General features: G+C 39.3%; 1 protein-coding gene across 9 annotated transcripts in view; it reads left to right on the top strand.

Moving 5' to 3' along the window:
• CALD1 (caldesmon 1) overlaps positions 1-14,641 on the top strand; it is a 219,573-nt gene that overhangs the window by 98,112 nt on the left and 106,820 nt on the right. For 6 of the 9 annotated variants that reach the window (XM_087765619.1, XM_087765620.1, XM_087765618.1 and 3 more), the window contains one exon: positions 3,361-3,454. The exons of the other annotated variants lie outside the window; for them this stretch is intronic. The gene's annotated coding sequence lies outside the window, so the exon portion shown is untranslated. The remainder of the gene's footprint in view (positions 1-3,360; positions 3,455-14,641) is intronic. 9 annotated transcript variants of the gene reach the window in all.

Consider the following 14,641-nt stretch of genomic DNA (forward strand, 5'->3'; position numbering starts at 1 on the left):
ATACAGAGCTAGTCAGACCTTTAGTCTAGTGTGTTACAGTTCCCCTTTTACTCTTAGCAGCACTTGTAGGAAAGGATGTGGAAGAACATCCTAGTGTTAGAGTGTCCTTTGGAAGATGGAGGCTAAAATCCCTGCAAGAAGAGATGAGATCTGAACCCTGTCACAGCCCTAGCTGTTGAGCTATTGGATAAAATGGAGCAGCACATAGTTTTGGTAACTGGACTCCATAACTTTATTTCCATTCAAAGCTACCTGGTATAATGGAACCAAATTCATTAACAGAGTAGAGGGGAATGAAACCATGTTTTTCTTTGTGTGTACATGCATATACTTTTAATAAAAAAAAAATGCATTTAAATGTCACAGGTCAACTTCTGAATGACCTTGGATGTGATTTGTTTTCCCTAGTTTCCATAATCAAAATAGTAACAACTTCCACATTTCTTAAGCCACAAAGTACTTACAATAAAAGCATTTTCAAGAACTTCTGATAAAAGCATTTCTGTTACTGGAATTGCATTTAATGGATACTGACCTATGTTAAGCTGAGAATCTAGTACCTGTGTTAGCTGGAAACCGAGTTCCACTGTGTGTTTGAATGTGCAGTACTGGGTGTGTGCCTAGGTCTGCAATGCTGTTAATGCCATTGCGTGAATGAGAGCAGAACATGAACCCAATGTTTATGGTCAGGGGAATTCGAAGGACTGAAGAATCAGTAAAAATTGTGCCAATTTTACCAATGAAGATTACAGCCCACAATGTCTCCAAACCCTAGTGATGTTTCTTGGATTGGAGAGTTTAGATTTATGGAGTCTGGTTTTCAACCTGGATCTGAACTTCCTTCATGCTTAAGTCATATGGAAATTTCCTGTTTGCTAAATTGTTCTTAGCCCTTCATAGTCAGCTCGCAATGGAATTGTGGTGTGATAGAGGTTCTTTTGAACAGCAAAGAGTGAGAGAGCATATTTCCGTCATCTTATTGATATTACAAATTATGTTGAGCTCAATTCAGAAAAATGTTGCTTTAGGACAGAGCAAATACAAGGAGAATAGCAGAAGAAGGCTTTGTAACTGTGGGAAAGAAAAGGAAAATCTTTTGGGGGTTGTCTCCATTTTTAAAAAAAATCTTGAAGAGATTGAAAGAGAGCAAATGGTCTGAAGCAGAAAAAGACTTTTATACCCAGGATCCTCCTAATGCATGATCTGAATGTCATGAAGTTATGCTTGCTGAGGGTCAAGCGGGGCCCACTAAACAATAGAAATGGGCAAAGTCAGCTTTTCAAGTTAGTGAGAAAGTTTGAATGAATGCAGTGACCTGGAAGGACTTTCATGCTATTCATGAGTTGGAGCTCTGTGGACTGATAGAGCCCAGTCTGCTCTCACTGTAATCAGTGAGAGGAAGATGACTTGAAGCTCTTGGTTGCTCTTTTCAGACCTTGATGATTAGGGATGTCGTCTTACATTGCTCTTTTCTGCTATGTGATATATGCATAGTAATGCTAAGCATCAAAAGGGAATTGAGATCTCTTTTGAGTCTAATAATGAAGCTTCTAATGGAACGAATCAAAATCTTGGCTTTGGCCATCCCAGAGTTTTCAATAATATAAATCACTGACAGGTGTCTATAAAACCTAGAGACCAGACTGTAAAATTGTTTTTGAAATTGCTGAATAATCATTTACATCAAGAGTCATCACAAGTCCATGAGTTTCCAGTGAATAACCAGAAATTAGTACAAGTAATGGCCCCACACTATGATCTTAAATTACTGAAAATAGGCTTCAGTGATTTTTAAAGAATCCATTTCCTCTGGCATCAGGATGTTCTGTATGAAGGTCCTTGGGTCTAAAGACAATGGACCATGTGAGGCTCTCTGAAGAAAGCTTACAGTTTTTATTTTTACTCTGGTGGGTCTGTATACTGTGTACTACCAAGTGGTAGCTGAATGCAGGGTGAGTCTTCAGGGAAAAATACCCCATTTCAATGAAGCTCGTTCTTCCTGTATTTCCTGGTATCCATTATGAGTTTCTACTAGATCACCCACAAATTGTTGTACTGTCTTTGTATAATGGTGGCAGCTCATTTGTTCTGCTCTCTGAATTGACATTTATAGAATTGTTGTCATGATGGGTCAGAGCAAGGGTCCATCTAGGTTAGTATCCTATCTCTGACTGAGACAGTCACTTACAGTAAAGCAAGTGAAAGCAGATGAGTGTGGAATGGTTCTTCCTTTTATGTCCTCTCCCAGAGTCTGGCAATCTGCTATGGGACTTTCTAAACCAGAGGTCACATCCAGACTATCATATCTCATAGCTGATGAAACTATCCTCCATGATTTTTTTTTTTTTTTTATTCCTTCTTGAATCGTAGTTTTTATACAACAATAAACAACATTTACTGTTTAAAAACCATTCAGGACCTTTCTCATATCCTGCCTCAATCATCTCTCTTTTTCAAATGGAAGAGTCATACACTAGATAGCCTCCTAGATGGGAACGGTGCCATAGCTCTGATCATTATTGGTGTCCCTTCCTGGGGCTTTTCTTGACAAAGGGTAACCAGACCTTCATGCAAAACTGAAAACATAGGTTTACCATATATTTAGATGTGTAACCTAGATGGAACATAGATTTTCCCCTAGTGATTCTTAACTTGCCTTTTGACAACTGCTGGCTAGTCAGCTAATATTTTCAGAGAGCTCTTCCTCAGGCACCAAGGTGTCTTTACTGAGTGTTATTTGCTCATTTAGAGTTGACCATTGTGTGTATACAGATGTAAGTTCCCCCCCTGTACCTTTACTTATGAACACCGAATTTAGTCTACGCATAGAAATTCATTACTATGAACTCTTTCCCCAGTTCTTTGTATTGACTTTAGATTTTATTATAATGAATAGTTTTGTATAGTCTACAGACTTTGTCTTCTCACTGTTCATCTGCTTTTGCAGAGTGCTTTTATGAATATGTTGAATACTACAGGTCTTTGTAGAGATCCTTAGGGAGCTATGCTGGAAACCTTGCTCTGTTAAGAAAACTCACTGCTGGTCTGATGCTTTGCTTCATCTCTTACTAATCGCAAGAGAATGTTCAGCTTAGTCTGTATCAGCTTCGCTTAAAGAGGTTTTAGTGAGTGACTTTGCTGAGAGATTTTGGGAAATCAAAGTTTGCTTTGTCAAACTCTAATTTATAGTGCTGTTGATAGTGGGTTTTGTCGGTCTCTTGCAAAATTTTTCTGGTTTATTCCATACTTTAAAAAACCTTTGTAGGGGTGTTGTTAAAGAAGACTACCAAAGAAAAATGAAGAGTGTGCAATAATTATGCCATTGCTAAACAATGTTCTTTATTTTGTACTTCTGTACAGTGATCACCTCTATTTTCTGGAGTCACCATTTTGAATTTATCAGCAGCTGGTTTGCTACTGAAAAGCTCAGAATATTTCCTCTGGTTGCCTTCCTGTGAGTATGATTAAAGTAGTTACCTCAGATTTTCTTGCCTGTGGTATTCAGAAGGTTTTCCTGTATTAGTTTTTTTTGTATTGAGGCTTTTATATTGGAATTTTTTTCCCTGTGCGCTTGCTTGCTGCTTTGGGGGCTGAGCCAAATGCCTCTGAAGATCAGTGGACATTCCTGCAGTCAGATCCTTGACTCCTATTCCTCTGCGACCGCTGTCACCAGAGATTACTTTCTTCAGAACTGATAGTAGATTTGAAGGATTTCATCTTGAATTTTATCTTCAAATCAAAATCTTTGAATTTTATGGTAATCATTTTGTGGGTGTATAGCCATTCTTTTAATAGCTGTATTTATTTCTCTGCTGGATTTCAACAAGCGTTTTGTTTGCAATGGGAGTCTTAAATCATATTTACTTGCGTTGAGATAATGTGCTGGTGTCTGGTTTTGTCTTCTGTTCTTTTTTAGAGCAAGCAGGCTCTGAAGAGTCTGTGAGAGTCCAAGTAACTATGTTTACTGACTATTTACAAAGTGTAAGACTTAAACATTTTTTACAAACATTGTTCTTTCACTGCCAGAACAAGTGAGGGCTCACAAACCATTTAAAGGAAGTGTTTATAATATATGTAAACTTCAGCCCCTCAATATACGGAAATTCCAGACTGGAGACAAACCAAGGACTAGCTCTAAGTTTAAGCAGCGCCTATAACAGCAGACTGATGGGGTCAAAAATACTGCACCACGTTCAAGGCAACTTCCTTAGATACCATCATCTTCAGTTAATTCAGGGTACAGCGAGCTGCTTATTCTCACTGATGAATGACCATGTTCTCTGTGTGCCTGTACCTCTGCTCCATTTTTCCTCTTTTTGGCAAGACCAGCGTGGGGGAGGAGCGAGACGTGGCAGCAGGCTGAACACTGGTTGCATTGCCTTTCTCTCCAGCAGCCTTCCCCCCATCAGGAATGCTGGGTCTGGGCCCATTTTAGCTGTTTTTGTCATTGTCCTTGGGGAAGCGAATTTAACTTTGCCTACACTTCTGAGAAGGTTTGTGCAAATGCTGAATGGGCTGATAATTGTTGCAGGCTGTTTTCTGCCCTGGTTGCTGTTTCAGAGTTCTGCATTGCTTTTGAGCCTTTGTAGGGGGAGTATCTAAGACTGGAGCCAGATAGAATCTGGGATTTCCAGTTTGTAGGAAATGGCGATATTCCAAAATTAGGATTTTTTTGTTTGTTTGTTTTGCTTCAGAACCAGTCTAAATGTTCTAAAATTTCCTATGGAACACTTTGTCAAGTGAGATTGCTGAATTTAAGTTCCCACATGCTTCCTTGGGTGGTGCATTTATGAGGTACCTAAATTCCTTACAAATTTGAGGTACCTAACTTCCTCCCCCAAAGACAGGGAGGTCATACTGTCCAAAAGCAAATGGGATCAGAAATGCAAGTGTTCTCCCCCTATCTCCTTAGGATAGGGTAGTCAAAGACAGCAGTGACTGCCCTCCAGAGTTTTTCTGACAGCTCAGCAACTGGATTTGTATTTGTAGACATGTCTGAGCATGCAGACTGTGGTGTTGAAAGAAGGCACTTCAGTCCCTCAAAACTGAGACTCTGCTTCAGTGTATTTTTGAGTTGGTGTTGGTGCCTTATTTTGATGCATAAATTGCATCTGAAAATCTGTCCTTCAGGGAGTCATTCATCTCCTCTAAGTGTAGGATGCGGGGTGAGTGTCAGCTGTCTCATGCTGAAGTCCCTATGGTGCTTGCACAGCACTTGTCAAAGTGGTGGAAGAATTCTGTCACCAAGAAGGAAAGGCAAAATCTGATAATACTTTCTATACTTAACCTCCTTTTTCACATTGTAAAGCTGGCCGAATAGGAGGATGGTCTTTAGGGGACATGAATGAAAATACAATGAAAAAGGCCATTAGTTGCCTTTAGAAAATCATTAAAGCACATGGTGTGGATCAATACACTCATTTGGAAAGGAAAAAACAATCATTATGTCTGGAAAGTACTGGAAACAAGGAACATCTCTTTATCTGTGTATAAAAAGCAGTAATATAGTTTAGTATTATCATGACAGTCCTATAACTCTTCTGTTAGTTCTTCAATACAGCTAAATCTGGCTTTGGAAGACAATCTGAGACATGCTTATAGAAATTACTTTCAAAAATAAGTGATACCCTATATAGTTAAGATTCACAGTCACTGGCTAGTGATGATTGTTTTTTATCTTCCTTGGAAATGTACATTTTTGCCTCTGAAGACATTTTTCCGTGGCTTTATTGTGATGAATTAAACTGAGATGAGTGTAGGGTCGTCTTTCATCTGTCCTCTCTGCTGCTTGGAAGAGGAGGTGCAACACTTAATCTTGCCCGAGTTTCCCTGTAGCTTCTGGGACTTCAGGTGACCTCTATATGCAGCCAGGACACTTTTTGGTAAAAGTTCTTTTTGTGAGAGATGAGAACCTGCTGGGTTTTGTGTTGCATTGCATTCCTGAAGAGGTGTTAAAGATAACTATTTGGACTTTTGTTTAGTTTAATACCAGGGGATCAAGCTTGGAAAGTAGTAGTGTCGTTCTTCCTGACGCAATTCACAGTCCCATGAAAATGTGACGGCTGTCTTTGGCTGCCGAGCCCAATTGGTGGGCATCGTTTGCTAGAAAAATCTTATTGCTTGTCAGAAATTTGGAGCTAACAGGCAGCTGAAACAAAGAAAACCAGAGCATCGTTTAGATATAGAAAGTTATGCTTCATTTAAGGGTGAACCAAAACAAGTAAACCTGCTGTGACTCATCCAAAATTTTGGATGAAGAACATTTTTTATTTTCCAGGAATTATACCACCTAGGAATTGTAAAACTGACACACTGAGCAGTTGAAGAGAAATCTGCTTCTAATAAACCGTGCCTTGCCAGACAGAGGTTTAAGAACATTTAAAAAAACAAAAAAAAAAATCTGAACAAGCAGAAGGATCATATGTAGGGGCAGAGTCACTGCTGTGCTTGGAGTGAAGGGAGTGGAGTTGATTATCTGCATCTTCCCAGTAGGTAGAGAGCAGATATAGCTCGCTGGAGAGGATGTGGCAGGAGCATGCTGCGCTTTGGCTCTGTTCGCTGGCAAGGAGTCCATCAGAGAGCAGTGCCAAGCACAGCTTAGGCACAGCAGAAGCTGCATCTTACTGTCTTCTGCGCAGTATTAACCTTCTAAGGCAGGAAATGTGTGTGCTGAGGGAAAGATAGGCTGGGATTCTTCAGTCTTCATTGACAACTGCTCTTTCTCATCTCAGTCACAATAAGCTCTCCTGTCACTTTAAAACTGCATTACTGATACTGCTGCTTTGAACTTCCCAGGGATGTTGTTCACTTGGTGTATGTAAGCTTAAGGAGCAGACCAATCTCTTTCTGATAAATGGGGCCAGTTATTCAGAACCCTGATAATCATTATACTATGCAGCATTAAAAAAAGAAACAAAAAGATCTTCCCTGCTTCCCAGGATGTTGTGAGATTTTACTTTTCTACATTTTGGTGATGCTTGCAGGTCGTAGGATGAAAGAGCCTTGGTCAAATACTTCTAGATCATCTGGAAGTGGGAAGTAGCTGAAATCTCAGAAGAAAATCTTGTCTCCAGCTAATATTGTAGACTCAGGTGCTGTGGAGGGTAACCTCAGAAGCACACCACCACTGTTAGATGTTTGTCTGAACTGAGCTTGAACTCCCAATCTCTGGAAGTTCCTCCATGCCTGTTTTCCAAGAAGAGCCTGATCTTTGCAGCTCTTTCTCACACAAGCGCTGCAGGTTTGGAGCTGCTAAGTCTTTGGCCTGACTCTCACTTTCACTAAAGTCCCTTTACACAGCTCAGGCATTCTTCTTTGGGGGTCTTAAAATGAGAGTAGATGACATTTAATAGCATAAATGAGAAACAGGTCCCTTAAAAAAAAAAAAAGGGAAATTGGCATTCCCTAAATTGTTGAGTGCTGACCTTAAAAAAGCCCTTAAAGTCTCTGCAGACAGATTGAAATTTTTTTAGGAGAACAGATATCCCAAACTGCAAGAGATTACCTGAGGCAAGTAAGTTGTGGGTTTTTTTTCTTTTCTTTTTAAGAGAAAATTCTTTTCCATTACACTTGTTACCCACATATCTGTCTTAAAGCACTATTTATTTGTCATGGAACTTCAGAACAGCTGGCGTAATTTTCTCACCCTTCTTTAGGATTTTTTTTTTAAATTTACTAATTTTAAACATTTTCATATATTCTGGTTATGTGAAACATGTTAAAGATTCTGTTTGTATTTTGAATATTGGGTTTGTTTTTTTTTTTAATGTGGGAGGCAATGTTTAAATATGTTTTGAGAAGCGGGGGAGGCAAGAAAAGCTGTCATCCATCAACTGGTATTAAGTCAAAATTTGAAGGTTTGATACAAACTGAATCTGACTGTTAGTGCAGACGTGATACAAATTAGCTGTGACTTTGTGATACCAGCTGTTTCTCTGACAGGGTAAAAGGGCACATAACTAGAATAGCATCTTTTGTTGAAAGCAGTGCTTCCCTTTGTTAAATGTGGGAGCCTCAGGCAAAAAATTGTAGTCCTTAGTTATGTGACATGTGCAGTCTGCAACATGTTTGTGGAGCTCGGGGGCTTTTTACTGATGTTTTTCAAAGACAAGGGTTATCATAAGTGTTCTATTTTCACTAGTTTTATCACTGAAAGACAAATCTCTGCCATGTTTTTGCCTTGTGTTAAAACTGAGGATAGTCTAAGCGCTATTTTCCTTATAAGTACAAAGAAGACACTGAAAGCAAAACCTGAGAAAATTCTGCAAAAAAGAAATCACAAATCTCAAAGTAAAATTTAATTTAATGAATTATTTTTAGTAATTGATTCCCTCCAGTTATTTTTTTATTACCAGAATTTTCAGGGGGTTTTATTCCATACAAACTGAGTCTACATAGTCTTTAACAAACTAACAGCCAGGGTTAACTGAACGTAGTTTATTGAGGCAGCAGATTCAGGGACACCAGAGCCAGCTCTCTGTAGTCACTTCTTGGGTCTTGACTCATTTCTGGTATTAGGTGGCTGTGCGCAGCTTCCCTACTGCATCCAGTGCCTGATGAGGAGGGTGCCAGGAGCCTAGGGGACAGAAACGCAGAGTTGATGCACCTGAGGAGCTTTGTGTGGAAGCAGGTGGGGGGGGTTCCTTTGTTATCGGAGCTCATAAAGCCTACTCGTAAACTGAAATGGCTCTGAGGAAAGCCATTTGGGTGACTTTACATCACTATACATCTGTGTCCCGCCTGTGTATCTGTATGACCTTAACACATCCCCTGACTGCCTCAGGCAATATAAAGTTGGCTGTAGCATGTAGCTAAACTGAAACAATGTTGATTTATTAAGCAATCAAATTAATCTTACTTCTGCCACTTGACTAAGAGCCAGTAAGATTTCAAAATTACCACAGATAACAGACATACTCTATTTGAATCAATCAGGAAAGGGGCAATATTAAGAATGGAGTTATTAGTATATTAGTGTCTAACTAGGAGTACTACAAGGAAGAACATTTAGGCTAGAACTACTAGGAGAAGCAAAATTTAGGCTGAATATCTTATAAACTTGCTTAGGTTAATGGTTATCAGTATTGATGCTAAACTGAAACAGAAAGGATCTCAAAAGAGAGACCTTTCAGAATTGGATGGGTTTTTTTAAAGGGCCATGCAGTAACTTTAGGACTATGAGCAGTGTGAAGGGCATTGCTCCTTCCAGATTTTAAGTGGTACACCACAAAGGAATGATGCCACTGCTAAGGTGAAAGTGGGAAGCTTCTCTGCAGAGCATAACTTCTGTTTCAGACAGGTGGAAGTTAGAATGTCTTGATGATATTCTGGACATAGCAGAAATTATCACAAGAGTCCTGCATGTCTTTCTACGTGGAGTAGAGGAGCCTCTATACATGCCACTATGTGAGATGGTAGAACAGACAAACCCAAATCCTACTGAAGGTGCAGCAAAGAAAAAAATACGTGGACGTAGAATTGTAGCAGGCACATGAGTGAAAGGTCAGAGTTAACACTGTTGAAAAATACTAACTGCTACTCAAACTTCTTGGAGTAAATTTAAAAAATAAATACATTTCAAGAGGAAAGTTTAGGATGTAATAGCTGTTGTGTTTTTCATGCGTTGCTGGTGATAACGTGAAGCACAAAATAGAAAATTCCAAGCACTAATAAATAGGTCTTGGCCATTTCTGTTGCAAACATGCAATTTTACTATCTAGCATCTGTTTCTGAAATTATGTGAAGTATTTATTTAAAATGTTTTGCCATGATAGTTTAAGTGACTAGGGAACATCTTGTTTTCATGAACATGTAGAGGGGTACGTCAACAAACAAAGGTCCATACATGACATTCGAAGAACAAAACCCAACCACAAGAAGTTTTACATTCTGAATTGATTTTTTGATGATGTAAAAATCCCCTTGGCCAGCTTTCTGGTTATGGTTATATCCCTGCAAACCTGGAGTATCTCCAAAGAGAGCTTAATGTATCCCTTCCATTCATGCAACCAGGCTGAATATGGGAGCACAGGGCTGGTTATAGATGCAATCAAAGTAAAAATGTGCAGGAGATGCTGGAGAACGTGTTTGTCACTAATGTACAGTAACCATCAAGAGGAAAAGGATCACATGGAAAACTTAAACTGGTAGCATTGTAGCAAGCCAATGATGTGCTATCAAATGTATTATAGCTGTAGAAGCCGTCACTACAGTTGAATTTTATGGCTATAATGTCAGAACCATCATAGCCTCTTGCAATATCACATTCGGAACATCTCATAACTTCAATAAGAGAAGGGATGCTAGCCCTCAAATCCCAGAACTTAAATTAACATTTTTATTCTCTGAAAGTACATTACTTGTAACGTAAATGATATTTTTCCTCATTTTATATTCTAAACTGCTGAGTTGTATTGTTCTGAACTTCAGTCAAGTTGCCATGTTCCTCTCCAAGATGGTTACATTCAGTGGTGAAATGATGTTGTTTAGGTATTTGGGAGAGAGCAGACAATATATTGTCCTCGGCTGGGCCAGCTGCCTCATGTCCTCCAAGGGGAGAGGAATTTGCATGGTGACTGAGTTACGGTCAAATACTTGGGTACCATTTCAAGAACTCAAGGAAGCCTGGGACTGCTGGAGAACTCTCTTCATCCACATGGCAGATAGGAGGGTATTCCTCATGTTGAGTTGCTCTGGGATTAATGGTTTACGATAAGGAAAGTCCCTTTACTTTAAATGTCCACTGTTTTGTAGATGCTAATCATGCAAAATGACTCACTGTGTGTTTCATGCTGTTACCCCTCTGGCTGGATCACTGCTACCCTCATATTCCTTTGTGTCTCAACTTGATTAACTCATAAGCATCAGCAACCCTATACTTTTTGTGGTTATTTAGTACCACACTCTGACTTGTCTCTTTGGAAGACTCTGCAGGCAAAAACTCTATTCTGTGTGAGTAAAAGGGGCAAAATTTGACCTTGAAAGTGAGTAAACATTAAGGACTTGTTTCTGAGACAGTGGCACGCTGAACATTAGGTTAGTCCTTATATAGTTGTGTTGATGATACGGGTTCTTTTCTTTTTCCCTCTTTTCCTTTCTTTCCACATCTTACTTTCCATTTCCTTTCTTCTTTTATTCCTTCTACTCAGCTCAAAGCAAAGATCTATAAGCAATGGTCTTGTTCAAAGTATGGAAGTTGGCTCCAAAACCAATGAGATCTAACCTTGCTTCAGTTTTAAAACCTTGCTTGAGGGAGCCGGAATCCCTTTACTTAAATGACTTAATTTTCAAGCAGTATGAATCATGCAGCAACTGCACAAGCTCTGGCTAGAATATATTGTACATATGTTTGTTCTTTAGGCAGTAAGAAGAGAATACAGAACTGGAGGTCATTTGAGTTACAACTACTTTGGGGGATTTTTTTTTTTTTTTTTTAAAAAAACATTCCTTCTAACAAATGCAGTTTAAATGGGTTTGTTTATATGGCGTGGAATTGGAAAGGCCCAAACTAACCAGGCTTTACACAATGTGGCCTTCTTCCAAATTAATCTAAAATATTTTAATCCCTCTGGAGTTTCTTTATCCTCTGCATCTGGGCTATAGTGGAGACACATTTTTAACATTTCTTTGAGGAAAATTACCTTTCTTTCCCTCCAACTGTACTCAGCAAGGTCAATGGAGCACTGTTATATGCTATTTAAACATCTGAGATTCATCATATATCTGCACACCAGAAAGAATCATCGTAAAAGGTTTAATGAATCCCGACTGCTAGCCAAGCAAGGGAGTCCCCTTACGGATACCGAATATTAGAAACAAAGAATACATGCAAAACACAGTTTTTACACTTCAGCTTTATACAATTAAGAATTAAACTGCCCCTTCAGAAAGGGGGAAGGGAATGTTTGTGACCCACAGAACAATTTTGGCAACTCAAACTCTTTTTGAGCCAAATTCTGAAGTCATTGCACGGGCCAAAATTGTCGCTGGGTCTGCCTGGGACTAAGGGGCTCGCTCACTCTGTGGGACCAGATATGGCCTGAGTGGGAGCCTGGAGGGGCTTCTTGCTCCCAGGGAAGGAGATGCTCCGTGTCACGGTCAAGCTCTGGAGCTGGCTATCTCAGCCTCTGGCTCTGTCCCTATACTTAGTTTTAAGGCCTTTTTGTTTTCTAGTTCAGTAGCAAGTTTATGGGAATGAACTCATTTTACTACCCAGGAACTGAAATATTGTGGGAGGCCTAGGTGGTGGAGTTTTTTTATTTCAATTTTTATAAAATTATTTTCCAGGCATATCAAAAGTCGGTGCTCTTCTTTCAGCTGCCAGTAGTTCCAGTCAGTCTGAAGCAGCCACAGGGAGCAGACACAACTCTGACCTTTTGGAGGTTTTATCTGGAAAACTGTTATAGGGGGCATTTTTATCTGAAATTCTGTTATATAACTGTTATATTGTTATAGATGACACCAGGGCTGGTTTAATACCAAAGTTTATTCTAGACTCATTCTTCCTTTGAATACTGCTAGGTCATGAAGTTCAGATAGTTTTAGCAAAGTTCAAATAAGCATTTGAACCTCTGATGGAAAAATGATATGCTTGAAAGCCTCTGTTCTGTGAAGGCACAGTGTTTTACCACAGTTTTTTGTTTTTGTTTTTTTTGTTTGTTTTTTTTTTTTTTCTCATCACTGAAGTCCTGCAGGGGCTGCAGAGAAACTTGTCTGCCAACCTGCTTCAGGCTGGTGTTGGCCTTGTCCTTAATCCTAGTGTACTCCGCTTTTCCCAACTATAATGTGCAGGCAACAGTGCTGGTCTCCTGCACAAGGGGCTGCAGGGCATGGGTTGTGGGGTGGCATGCTGGGATAATGATGGCCTTAATGAAATCATCCACTAAGATCAATCACCCCAGGCTGTCCCTGCTTTTGAATGAAGAACCATACCTACCCCAAACACACTTTCCCCGTCTTTTCATACAGTCAGAGGTATTTTGGGACCATTGCAAGCCATACAGTAATGGAATAAATTCCAAGTGCAGCAGGAGACCACATTGGAGGAAAAACTCATTAAGTGCCAAGGGCATTTCTTCTACTTTTCTTACTGGGACTGGAAAATATTCCCTAAATAATACATCTGGATGTAGAGGAGTAGAGAGGGAAAAGATGAAAAACAATCCTTTAAATTCAGTAGGAGCCTACTTTAATGGCTTGTTTAATCTGCCAGCTGGCACAGTGTTGACTTCTTGCTACACATACTTTAAGGAGACCTATGTAGTTCTTGGAACGAAGTTTATATTAAGTTGTAGAAACTTAAATATTAATAAATTGGCAGGACTGCTTTTTGGTACTTAATAGAAATCAAGAAACTGCTTAGTCATCTCCAAAGATATTTCTCTTTCCTTTTTAGTGTAGATACCAAAATAATATGGACTTAAAGCAGTAGCAAAGATAGTAAAAATTCAGATCTGTTCTGACTATGTGCGCTCTCTGAAGTGTGTGCACATCCTTCAGACTTTGCAATCATGCGTATTCCCTATACAACGCTTTGCTTTGAGCAGAGTTTTTCTAATGTCATTTGTGACACCATGTTGTTTGAAAGAAGTACGTTATGAGTTTGTCTTCTCCAACGCTCCTTGGCCAGAAGAAGAACTGTTGCCGTCTTTATGTGGATTTTTATTTGGTGTGTCTTGCAAGTGGTATCACTTAATAGGTGCTCTAGGGTATATTGCACATGTATTTTATATGACTGTAAGCGTTCATGCTTTTGTTTTTTTACCTGGCTTTGTGTGAAGGTATATGGGTGCAACCGAGTGCAGCCTTGAAGTGCAGCGTCAGCTATATAGATAACATTTATACTTTCTGTTCCTAAAAAGTTAGGCTACATCAAGAAGCATGTTTTCTGTTTTCAATTACTTTCAGCATTGGAGAAGCAAAGGAGAAAAGGTTTAACTGCAGACCAACCTGTCTGTTATATTTAGAGAATCCTTTAATAATATCTGAAGTGACACTTGTCAGTATTTACAAGTTGTAAAGGTTTGATTTGGTCCAGGTAAGCACTGAAAAATCTGGCTAGTTTACTCATGTTCATTGATGATTTTCAGATCTGGCTTTTATTTTTTTTGTTCACCCTAAGGGTGCAAGCTATTTTCAGGATTTTTATCTGGGGTATGGATTGTAAAAATCCTCCAAGTTTGCAAGCATTATGATCTGGGATTTTAGTTTGATCCTTCTCTGTACATCTTTTCCAGAGTCTATTTCTTTTTTTCAGACCTCTTTTCCCATTCTTGCCTCTGTTCCCTTGCCTTCCTAATGCTTTTTTCCACCTATTTAATAGGGTATCCTTGTAGAGATTGTCTCTCTATTTGTATTCCACTCCTGTAGAGCCATCAGATCTGGTGAGTTGTGAAGCATCCGCCATCAGGAGGCCTCAGTGCACACATGCCAGTCATAAGTGCAATTATTTCTGCTTTCATCATTTTGAAGAAGGCATAAGATTTGAAGGCCGAGTTCAACGATTATTTTTCCAGCTAGCCCATAACTAAAGATGAGGTGACTGAGTTATGAAACACAATTTGCTTAGTAAACATAGGCTGCTTTCCTATTTGTAGAGCATTTACAAACAGATTAGAAGCTGTCCTTCCTTCCTTCCCCTTCC

The sequence above is a fragment of the Nipponia nippon genome, unplaced genomic scaffold (assembly GCF_047370975.1).
Source record: "Nipponia nippon isolate SJK-2023a ecotype South Korea unplaced genomic scaffold, ASM4737097v1 scaffold_3, whole genome shotgun sequence".
NCBI lineage: Eukaryota > Metazoa > Chordata > Aves > Pelecaniformes > Threskiornithidae > Nipponia > Nipponia nippon.